At 40.6% G+C, this 12,259-nt stretch overlaps 1 protein-coding gene across 1 annotated transcript in view; it reads left to right on the top strand.

The window, feature by feature from the left end:
* Nucleotides 1–101: 101 nt before the first annotated feature.
* SF3B1 (splicing factor 3b subunit 1) overlaps nt 102–12,259 on the top strand; it is a 61,748-nt gene continuing 49,590 nt past the window's right edge. The window contains exon 1 of the mRNA XM_024757388.1: nt 102–228. The gene's annotated coding sequence lies outside the window, so the exon portion shown is untranslated. The remainder of the gene's footprint in view (nt 229–12,259) is intronic.

Genomic DNA, 12,259 nt, shown 5'->3' with positions numbered 1-12,259 from the left:
CCTCTCCGCCGGCGGGTCTCCAGTTCCCGCCGCGCGCTCTGGCCCCTTACGTAAGAACCACCGTGACCTCTCACCTCACCTCCCGCGCTGGAACTCTTCCCCGGATTCGCCAACTGCCGCGGTTCTCTTGGATGCGGCTTCCGGTCGCGAGGCCTGCCCCGTGATGCCAGCCCCGGGGCGGGAGGAAGCCCGAGGTTCTGGCTGTTGATTATGTAACTGTCCAAACCGGTGAGTGCTGGGCGGGACTCGCCATGCTTGCCGGCTGCGAAGTCTAGCCGTCAGTCTTGCTGTTAATGACTACCTGACGTGCTTACCCTGTGAGGTTGTTGTGAGGGCACCATATGGTCACGGCCTTAGGGAAGAGACTCGGTTCTATTTGCCTTCTTCCTGTGTGGCCAACATTTTAATTGGTGTCCGTGTATGGTTTGGGTTTCCCTTTCTCCATACAAACCAGACTTTGCTTCGATTTACCCATTTCAGGAATCATTCATCAAGTCTTGACCTTTTTTTTCCCTTTGTTTGTTCCCAGGTACTTATTTAATCTTTATATGTCATAGTTTCCTGTAAACCGTAAAGTGAGAATAGCAATACTGCTTTCTGCATTCTGCTGCTTAAATGTAGTCAACAAATATTTATGGAGCACTCACTGTTCGCTGTTTTAGGTGCTGGATAAGTGACCAAAAGTCTTTACTATCATAGAGCTTATATTCTAGAGTGGGGGAAATCAATTAATATAATACAATGTCAGATAATTGTATGCTGTAGAAAAAAGTAAAGCAGGGAAAGGAGATGGAGAGGGGTAAGGTGGGGTGCTGTTTTATACAAGGTGGTCAGATGGGCCTCTGAGGAAGTGATAATGAACAGAGGCCTAAATGAAGTGAGGAGGTGAACGATATGACTGTTTGAGGGGGAAAGTATCTTCAGGTGGAGGGAACAGCAAGTGCAAAGGCCCCAGACAGAAACATTCTTGCCTTGTTTTAGGAGGAGCAAGGCCTTTGGATCACAGTGAGTGAAGAGAGTGGTAGGAAATGAGATCAGAGGTAGTGAGGGCTTTTTCATAAGTACTTGGGAGGCCGTGGTACCAACTTTGGATTTTACTCTATGTGTGAAGGGAAGTCATTGAGGTGACTTGATCTGATTTACATTTACATAAATATTCTAGCTTCTGTGTGTATGTATGATTATTATTTTCTACTCTTGCTTTGTTCATTGCAGTCATCCCTTACTAGATGCTTTGTGGAGTGAGTTGAAACCACCAGCTACAAAGAACGTCAAGCACTTTTTTTTTTAAAATACAGTTATGTATTTATTTATTTATTTTTGGCTGCCTTGGGTCTTCGTTGCTGCGCGCGGGCTTTCTCTAGTTGCAGAGAGCAGGGGCTACTCTCCGTTGTGGTGCATGGGCTTGTTGCGGAGCACGGGCTCTAGGCGGGCGGGCTTCAGTAGTTGTGGCACGTGGGCTTAGTTGCTTCATGGCATGTGGGATCCTCCCGGACCAGGGCTCGAACCCGTGTCCCCTGCATTGGCAGGTGGATTCTTAACCACTGCACCACCAGGGAAACCCTGTAAAGCACTTTTTAATACAACACAGGATGTACTTGTTGATTGAGGTCGTTCTGTAGCTGCATCCAGACAATTCTATATCAGATTACCTTCAAATACACAATCCCTGCTTTTCTTGCCTTAAAGCTTAAATATTACCAGTAATATCTTCCTTTAAAACACATTTTTACTATATTACTCCCCCACTCAACATCACAGTGGTTACAAGTTGCCTACAAAATATAGGCATTACACTTCCACAAACTACGAAGTTCTATTTCAAACTATTGGTATTGTTAACTAGAAAGCCTGTTAAACATATTTTTCAATACAATACATGATGTACTTGTGAACTTAATAGAAGGCCTTCTTTTATTAAATTTACCAAACATTTTCTTATTGAACTCTTCCAAGACATAAGAAAATATCTACTGAATTGGGTCACCCAATTGAATAGTTCCCCCCCACTAAAAGAAAAATTTTTAAGGCAGATAAAGGCATCTTTGCAGTAGATGACAATGTATGGTACTCACTGGACTTCTCAGCAAAGAGTAATATGTCAGAAGCTTAAAAGTGATAAGAAATTCTGGTTCAGTTTTAGTAGATGACAGTGCTTCCATAAATTGTGGGCTAAAAATCTGTTTATACAATAGGAAAAGATTGGTAGTAAATTAAAATTCAGCAGAGACCTGTGGGAAGCAGTACCTTAGAGTCCAGACCAGTTATGCTCCAAAAATATATCTGACACAATGCCACCTATTAAATATTCTTGCCAAAATAATTGAATCTGAATCTAGTCAAGCTTTTAGGTATGCCAGTTTAAACAGGAGATAGAAGAGCATGTTAAATGACACCAAGGGGATATAATCTGCCAAATACAGAATATGGGAAATTCTGTAGGACAAATGATCCAATTTCTTCAACAAATAAATGTCAAGTAGAGAAGGAGGATTGGGGGTGGGGGGGATTGTTGTAGATTTATAAGATTTAGGAGGCATTGTTTAGATTTTGTTTTGAACAAACCAAATATTAAAAGACATATACAAGACTGGGAAATTCAACTGAAATCTTTACTTCAGTAAAGATTTGTACTGAAGATTACAGGTGAAATATGTTTGTGATTTACTTTAAAATGATCCAGTGGGGGTAGAGGAATAGAGTGTATGAAACAAAATTGATCATTTGTTGATAATTACTGAACTGGATATGGATAATTGGGAGTTTATAATAGTATTGTATCTTATTTTTGTGGATGTTTGAAATCTATATATATATTTCTTCTATCTATGTGTATATATACACATATATATAATGTGTATATTTAATTTCTGCCTTTCATGTGATCTTTACAAATGAAATTTTCCTGATTGACTTCCACGTAGAAATATGCTTTGACCTTTTGCTCACTTCGGAACCCTGAATACAGACTGAACAGAACCAGAAAGTCTTCAGGTAAATAGAGATGGCTATGACTTTGTATTAATACAGCTTTTAATCAAGCCTCTGGTAAAAACAAGTATAGGATGAATTTTAACCACAGAATTAGACCTTTAAACATCACTTATATTTCTCTCCTGAAATAAAGCAAGCTTTCAAAGTTAACATAATCTCATTACTGGCACCTTTTTGATCAATAGAATAATCTTCCCAGCATGCTCAACGATCTCTTACAGGGATTATCTTTGTGAAGTGTTTGGTTGAAAGAACACCTTCCTTGACTGAATCAGGAACTGAATTACGAGAGATTATTGTAATTACAGATGTTAGTTTCTAATAAGAATCAGCTATCAAAGGGTATTAACTAGACAGTTTGTCCTTACTGATTGGCTGTGTCAGTTAGGGACCAATCAGGGAAATTATACCAGTTATTTTAAACAAAATTTAATATAAAGACATTGTTAAATAGTGATTGGAGAACTAAGGTGACATGCTTAAGTCTTCTGACACAAATTCTGACAACATGTGTGAAATGTTGCCAGCCAGAGAAGCTGAGAATCAAGAGATTCTGTGCAGGGACGTCCCTGGTGGCACAGTGGTTAAGAATCTGCCTGCTAACGCAGGGGACACGGGTTCGATCCCTGGTCCAGAAGATCCCACATGCCATGGAGCAGCTAAGTCCGTGCGCCACGACTACTGTGCCTGTGCTCTAGAGCCAGTGTGCCACAACTACTGAAGCCCGTGCGCCTAGAGCCCGTGCTGTGCAGCAAGAGAAGCCACCACAATAAGCCAGCACACCGCCATGAAGAGTAGCCCCTGTTCACTGCAACTAGAGAAAGCCTGCACACAAGCAACGAAGACTGAGTGCAGCCAAAAAAAAAAAAAGACCATCTTAGATTAAAAAATAAAAAGAGACTCAGTGCAGTACCAGGGTTTTTACTGGGGGCTGATCACATAGGTACCCTCTACCTGGGTGCTAAATTTCAGACTCTCCAAGGAAAGCTGTTGTTTGGCATAAGCCATATTGCTTGCACAGTTTAGGCACAGTGAGACAGCCTGATCATTTCTGGGAATGTTGGAAACTCACCTGAAATCCAAGTTCCCAAATGCCAGTGAAGGACCAGCCTTGTAGGCAGGTCTTTCAAAGGATAGCAGGCAGGCCTGACTCTTTGCTGCTCTAGGGCTGGGGGAACAAGGAAGAAGTTGGTGTTATTAGAACTTAGAAACTTGGTGGAGGGGTACCAAAATGCAGGAACCCCAATCTCTAAGGGGGAAGGCACTGCTTGGCTGGTGCCAGTGCCTAAGAAGCATAAAGGAGACACACTCGCTACTCCCAAACCCCACGAACTAGGACTCAGATCTCTGAGGAGGAAGCACTAGTTGATATTGGTGTATCTGTGTTGGTGCAATGAGGCCTTTTTGATCCAGTCCTTCAGCACATTGACTAAGACCTTAGGAAACAGGTTTAGGGATGTTAAGTAACTTGCACACACTAGAAAGCAGCATAGCCAGCAAGTAAACCCTTGTCTTTGACTTGAGTCAGAGAGCTGTTTTATCCTGCATGACTTTGTGAAAGATGTAGCAACAACCTTGTAATACTAAAATTTTAGATCTGTTTGTTTTGGTCGCTCCGTGCAGGTTGCAGGATCTTAGTTCCATGACCAGGGATTGAACCTATGCCTCCTGCAGTGGAAGTGTGGAGTCCTAACCACTGGACCGCCAAGGAATTCCCATAGAACTGTTTTTTAAAACAGGTGAATTAGACTGAGTCAAAGCTAGAAATTTGAGCAAGAGAAAAGAGGATAATTGACAACCGGGGGGGCCACAAAGGGTGACAGCCTAGTTTAGGGGCTCTTCTCAGCTTTCCAGATCCAGAAAGTTTTAGTTCAGGGCATTCAGAGTTTATCAAGAAAGCAGTTGCTTCCTGGTTATATGACCAACCTTCTGATCTGACCCTAAAATTCCCCTTTTGCTGCTCCCTGCCACATACTGTAGCATCTAGCCACATAGAACTGCTTCTAGATCCTCTACAGACACGGTGGTGTGTTTTTGCCTACACTGCCCTCTTTTCCTAAAGGTCCTCCTTCCTATTCCCACCCCATCTCCTCTATTCCCTTTCATCTGGCTTACTCCTTTTCATCCTGTGAGACTGACCCAGTGTCACCCCACCTAGGAAGCCTCACCTTAGGAATTAGATACATCTATAGATAGCATGGTTTGATATTTCTGTACTATCCTCCTAAAATACCACAAACGTATCTAACTACTCTAACCATTTTGTATTAGAATTGTTTCTAATACAATTAGAATTGTAATTACAGTTAGAATTATAATTGTGTCTATGTACACTGGACTACAAAGCAACTGAAATACTGGGGTTTCTATGGCGTTTCTATAATGCATGAAGCCAATAGAATAAATATTTTACATTAGGATTACCATTTGAAAAAGCTGAGACATAATGTCTATTCTCCTGTCTCCTCTTTTTGGTGTGAAACATTATTTCTTTAGTCAGTTTGCCTAATGTGGGTTTCAGATCTTTCATATCTTGTGTCCTCCATCACAAATAATACATTTTGTTGAGATTGCTTTTAAAAGTGCTTTTGGTACGTCAGGAAGTTCTTTTGGGATGTGGGATGTGGTTGGTTGAGGCCAGGACACCTGCCCTCACTTAAAGCTGTCAGGTACTCTCTTACTGTTACCTTGCCTCATTTAAATTAAGCCCATTTCTGTTTTACTCATATTTTTTTCCTTTTAGTTTTGGGATTATTTTTCTTAATAGAAAACAAAGAAACAAATGAATTGGGGAGTTCACTTTGTCTTCTGTTAGATTGAACCATCCACCTCAGAATTGGTTTTATTATTCTTGCTCCAAACAAGAGCTTTTTTATTTATCTTAGTATTTCATTATAAGCCTCAGCTCACTGAGAGTTTTAGCCTTTCTTACACTATTGTTATAGGTGTTTTTCTTTTTTTTTTTTTGTGGTACACGGGCCTCTCACTGTTGTGGCCTCTCCCATTGCGGAGCACAAGCTCCGGACGTGCAGGCTCAGCGGCCATGGCTCACGGGCCTAGCCGCTCCGCGGCATGTGGGATCTTCCCAGACCGGGGCACGAACCGGTGTCCCCTGCATCGGCAGGCAGACTCTCAGCCACTGCACCACGAGGGAAGCCCTGTTATAGGTTTCTGACACTTCTAAGTTTCTTTTTTTTCCACTCAAGAAAATTTTATTTTATCCTCTTTATAAGTTACTAAGTTTATAACCTGCTAAACATTTTACCCAAGTATGGGAAAACTGCCTGGAGATGCAAAGCACAGTAAAATAATTACATGAAAAGAATAAATGAAAATACCTGTTAAAGTTGCTGTAGGTAGCAGCACTTAAAATTGGTAATTGGTATTTTTTTTTAAGTGCATAGCTTAAAAGAAAAGTTACATAGCTACACGATGATTCATTGTTGATTAACTGTTTAGAAGTTTTATTTAAGAGGACACAATAGATTTAATAAATTGCAATTCAGTAGACAATCCTAGATTTGATTAATTAAAATGTAATTATGCACTTGATTTACTCTTTGGACTGTATCCTGATATTGTTAAAACTTTAAAACTATTAATATCTTTTAGCTTTCTTATGTAGAAGTCTATTTTCCACTCTTGGGAGGAAAATAGAAGAATTGAGATCATGGTATACATTCAGAGAATGTTTTACTGCTTGATTACATTTCTTGGTTCACATTTAAGACTTATTTATAAGAAGTAAATTATGTAGTCTTCAACTTAAGAATAGATGAATGCAGAAACATCATGTTGGGAAAAATAGAGATCCCAAACTAAAAAAACACAACTAGTTGCACAGCTCTGAGAATTTAATAGTAAATCAACTTTTAAATCAGTTAACTCTGACATCTGAATGCAAAATGTTTATCAGTATTACCTATATAGATGACTTTTAAGAGATATGCAGCATTTTCAAAATCCCTGTGTGTCCTTTATATGCAAGTTTGTTACACTGAGTTCTGTGGTAATTGTACTCTTTTCAGCAATATATTTTTTCCTGTATGATTGTTTGTCTCCATGTTCTTGAGTCTCAGAGAACTCAGATTTCTGGCTGAGTATGTCTTCATTTTTGTTTTTGTTTTACCAGAGACAGATCTTCACATCCTCTCTGTTTTTCAAGCACCTTCAAAAGACAAGAAAACCTATAAGACAGGAATCTGATGCTTAATCTGAAGGGTGCTCAGGCCAAGATCTATTGACTCTTGACCCTTGAACACCTCGGGGGTTAGGGGTGCTGACCCTCATAGTCTAAACTCCGAGTATAACTTACAGTCGGCCCTCCCTACACTTGGCTCCTCTATATCCATGCTTCTGCATCCTGAGGTTCGAGCAACTGTGGATGTGGATTGTGTAGCACTGTAGTATTTACTATTGAAAAAAACCCAGGGCTTCCCTGGTGGCACAGCGGTTAAGAATCTGCCTGCCAATGCAGGGGACACAGGTTCGAGCTCTGGTCCGGGAAGATCCCACATGCCGCGGAGCAACTAAGCCCATGTGCCACGACTACTGAGCCTGCGCTCTAGAGCCTGCGAGCCACAACTACTGAGCCCACGTGCCACAACTACTGAAGCCCGTGCGCCTAGAGCCTGTGCTCTGCAACAGGAGAAGACACTGCAATGAGCAGCCCACGCACCGCAACGAAGAGGAGCCCCCGCTCACCGCAACTAGAGAAAGCCCGCACGCAGCAACGAAGACCCAAAGCAGCCATAAATAAATAAATGTTTATTTAAAAAAAAAGAAAGAAAAAAACCCACCTGTAAGCAGACCCTTGCAGTTCAAACTCATGTTGTTCAAGGATCAACTGTACTTCAAACCATTCACTGATGCAGCCTTTATGATATATGCATAGACAAGGCAGTTGTGCTATAGTATCTCTCTGCTACAGGTCTTCAAGGCATATTCCACATTCCCCTGCATCTTTACTCAGTATATCCTTAGATTACCAGTTGATTATAGAAGAATATTACTCAGGAATATGGAGTCAGATGGAAGAAATGCTTAGGGCAAGGTTATGTGGGAAGGACTTGAAGCATCCATCTCTTTATATATATATATATATATATATTTATTTATGCCTGCATTGGGTCTTTGTTGCTGCGCATGGGCTTTATCTAGTGTGGCGAGCAGGGGCTACTCTTCGTTGGCAGTGCACAGGCTTCTCATTGTAGTGGCTTCTCTTGTTGCAGAGCACAGGCTCTAGGCGCGCGGGCTTCAGTAACTGTGGTACACGGGCTCAGTAGTTGTGGCTCACGGGCTTAGCTGCTCCGTGGCATGTGGGATCTTCCCGGACCAGGGCTCGAATCTGTGTCCCCTGCATTGGCAGGCAGATTCCTAACCAATGTGCCACCAGGGAAGCCCTAAGCTTCCATCTCTGAGTGTGCCACTCTCCCCAATCTCCATGTATTCACTGACCCAGAAGCTACTGATTATTTTTCTTATGTAGGCCTCCTATCATCTTTTGACCTTTTTTAAAGTCTGATTTTATCAAGATGCTTCTTATTTATTCATACTAGCATCTTTGTGTTTGAACTCTTTCCTTTTTGGAATAATTTGTGATTTTATAGTATGTAATTTCTGCCAACATCCCCCCTCTTAAACAGTCTTCCTTTTAAGAATCTGGTGTAAAAATTAAATAATATATATACTGAATGTGTTTGTATATATATAACATTAATTAATGAATACATAAAATACACTTAACCATTGGGGAATGAGACATGTGAGGTAAGGCTTTTACTTTTAATTTTATATATTTTTTGGGGGTACTATTTGAATAATTTATAATGTACATTGTTTTTTGGAATCAAAACTAAATTTTTCATGACATTGGATTTGGCAATGATTTCTTGGATATGACACCAAATGCTCAAGCAACAGAAGAAAAAAAAAGATAAGTTGGACTTCATCAAAATTAAAAGGTGGAGAATCAAAAGACACTGTCAACAGGGTGAAAGTCAACACATAGTGAATTAGAAAACCTCAGTTTCCCACCTATGTATTTCTCCTGTGTGTCTCCTTTGCTACTCATACAAAACAATTCACTTTTTGTCACCAAATGTGTGGAGGTTTGTCCCACACCAAGTAATTCTCTTTGACACCAGCTGGGTGTCTTACAGTTTAACTCAATTCTAACACTGTGTACCCGGAGATAGTGTCAGATCTCACAGGCTAAGGGCTTAGTCCCACATGACTGCACCCGCCCTACTTCATATGCCAATCACAAGTAGTAGGTTCCCAGGTTACCCACAACTTCTGTCTGGTTTGGCTACATATCAGAGGTTCCCATAACCCTCTACTCAGGTTCAATTAATTTTTAAAAATTATTTTCTTTATTTTCGGCCACATCCCATGGCATGTAGAACTTCCCCGACCAGGGAGCAAACCCTTGCCCCCTGCATTGGAAGCATGGAGTCTTAACCAGTGGACCACCAGGGAAGTCCAAGTTTGATTAATTTTTTTGAGAGGCTCACAGAACTCAGGAAAACACTTATGTTAACTAGTTTATTAAAGATGTGATAAAGGATACAGATGAACAGCCAGATGAAGAGATACATAGGGTGAGGTCCTGGAGGGTCCTGAGTGCAGGAGATTCTGTCCTCATGGAGTTGGTGTGTGTCACCTTCCCAGCATGCATGTGTTTGCCAACCTGGAAGCTCTCTGAACCCCATACTATTGGAATTTTATGGAGGCTTCATCACATAGACATGATCAATTATTTACTCCATTTCCAGCCCCGCCTCTTTGGAGAAGTGAGGAGTGGATGACTGGAAATTCCAAGCTTCTAATTATGACTTGGTCTTTCTGGTGACAAACCCCAATCTAGTAGCCATCCAGGAGCCCACTCAGAGTTGCCTCAATAGAATAAAAGATGCTCCTAGCGCTCTTCTCCCTTAGGAATTCACTAAAGGTTTTAGTAGTTCTGTTTCAAGGACACTCAAAGACCAAATATTTGAACAGGAGATGCTCCTAGTGCTTTTATCACTCAGGGTTTTACAGTGGTTCAGGGGTTTTAGAAGCTCTGTGCTAGGAACTGGGGGCAGATTATATATATATATATATATATATATATATATGTATCTGTGGTTAGCAATAACCACACACACACAAAAAAACCCAAACCCAACTCAATTAATAAATGGGCGAAAGACTTGAATAGACATTTCTCCAAAGGAGATACACAAATGGCCAATAAGCATATGAAAAGATGCTAAACATCCTTAGCCAATAGGCAAATGCAAATTAAAACTACAATGAGGGGCTTCCCTGGTGGCGTAGTGGTTGCGAGTCCACCTGCCAATGCAGGGGACATGGGTTCGTGCCCTGGTCCGGGAAGATCCCACATGCCGCGGAGCGGCTGGGCCCATGAGCCATGGCCGCTGAGCCTGCACATCCGGAGCCTGTGCTCCGCAACGGGAGAGGCCACAACAGTGAGAGGCCCGCGTACCACAAAAAAAAATAAAATAAAATAAAAACTACAATGAAATACCACTTCACACCTATTAGAATAGCTATAAAAAAAAAGTGTTAGTGAGGATGTGGAGAAATTGGATTCTTCATGCATTGCTAGTGGGAATGTAAAATGGTGTAGCTGCTTTGGAAAACAGTTTGGTAGTTCCTCAAAAAACTAAACATAGAATTATGACTCAGCAATTCAATTCCCAGGTATATATACACCCAAAAGAATTGAAAACAAAGACTCAGCAGGTATTTGTACAACAGTGTTCATTGCAGCATTATTTATGATAGCCGAAAGGTGGAAATAACCCATGTCGATCAATAGAAGAATGGATAAACAAAATGTGACATTTATATATATATAAAATGAAACATTTCTCAGCCTTAAAAAGAATGAAGTTCTCCATGTTCTTGAATTGGAAGAATCAATGTTGTGAAAATGACTATACTACCCAAAGCAATCTACAGGTTCAATGCAATCCCTATCAAACTACAAATGGGATTCTTCACAGAATTAGAACAAATAAAAAAAAAAAAAAGGTACTGATGAACCTAGTTTCAGGGCAGGAATAAAGAGGTAGACATAGAGAATGGACTTGAGGACATGAGGTGGGAGGGGGAAGCTGGGGCGAAGTGATAGTAGCATCAACATATACACACTACCAAATGTAAGATAGTTGGATGGTGGGAAGCAGCAACATAGAACAGGGAGATCGTCTTGGTGCTTTGCGATGCCCTAGAGGGCTGGGATAGGGAGGATGGGAGGGAGGCTTAAGAGAGAGAGGGTATGGGGACAGGTGTATGCATATGGATGATTCACTTTGTTGTGCAACAGAAACTAACACAGTATTGTGAAGCAATTATACTCCAATAACGGTCTATTAAAAAAAAAAAGTTCTGACATATGCTACAACATGGATGAACCTTGAAAATATGCTAAGTGAAATAAGCCAGACACAAAAGGACAAATATTGTATGGTTCCACTTTACATGAAATATCTTGAAAAGGCAAGTTTGTATAGACAGAAAGATTAGACATTGCCAGGGACTCAGGGGAAGGGGGAATAGGAAATTGTTGCTTAATAGTTACAGAGTTTCTGCTTGGGGTGATAAAAAAGTTTGGATATATATAGTTGTGATAGTTGTACAATAGTTTGTACTTAATGTAGAAATGCATTGAATGTACTTAATGCACTGAATGGTATACTTAAAAATGATTAAAATGGTATATTTTATGTTATATATATTTTACCACCAAATATAAAAATAAAGATGGCAGCCAAATATGGCTGATGGGCCAGAGTTTGCTGTCCGTTGCCATAGAAGATTGTGGCATGAGAGTCCGTTTAACCCTGCTTTAGCTCCACCCACCTGAGGATTCCCAGGACCATTTATGTTGACAATCTAATAGCAAGATACCTCTGCTTGTTATCCTTGCTCAATGTCTAAGTTAAGAGTCCCTCTAATAGTCATTCTCTCCTTTAGCCTCATTATTATACAATTGAGTGCTTCCTCGTTCCTGATTTTCACTCTTAAACCTTTCCTTTATGCCTCTGGAAACTCTAACCTGTGATTCATAAAATCTCCTACTCCTCAATATATCTTTTTATCATAAGCATTTTTCTTTTATTTATATTTCAGTTAGGGTATTGATATTTCAGAATGATCAGGTTATATTCTCTATGATTTTTATTTCAGGAGAATAAAGGAGGTGTTGCACCCTGTGGCGTTGAGAACAATTGCATTGGCTGAAGTTTGGCTCCCT

Source organism: Neophocaena asiaeorientalis, unplaced genomic scaffold, assembly GCF_003031525.2.
Source record: "Neophocaena asiaeorientalis asiaeorientalis breed wild unplaced genomic scaffold, Neophocaena_asiaeorientalis_V1.1 scaffold246, whole genome shotgun sequence".
Lineage (NCBI taxonomy): Eukaryota > Metazoa > Chordata > Mammalia > Artiodactyla > Phocoenidae > Neophocaena > Neophocaena asiaeorientalis.
This window is presented reverse-complemented; position numbering and strand designations above follow the sequence as displayed.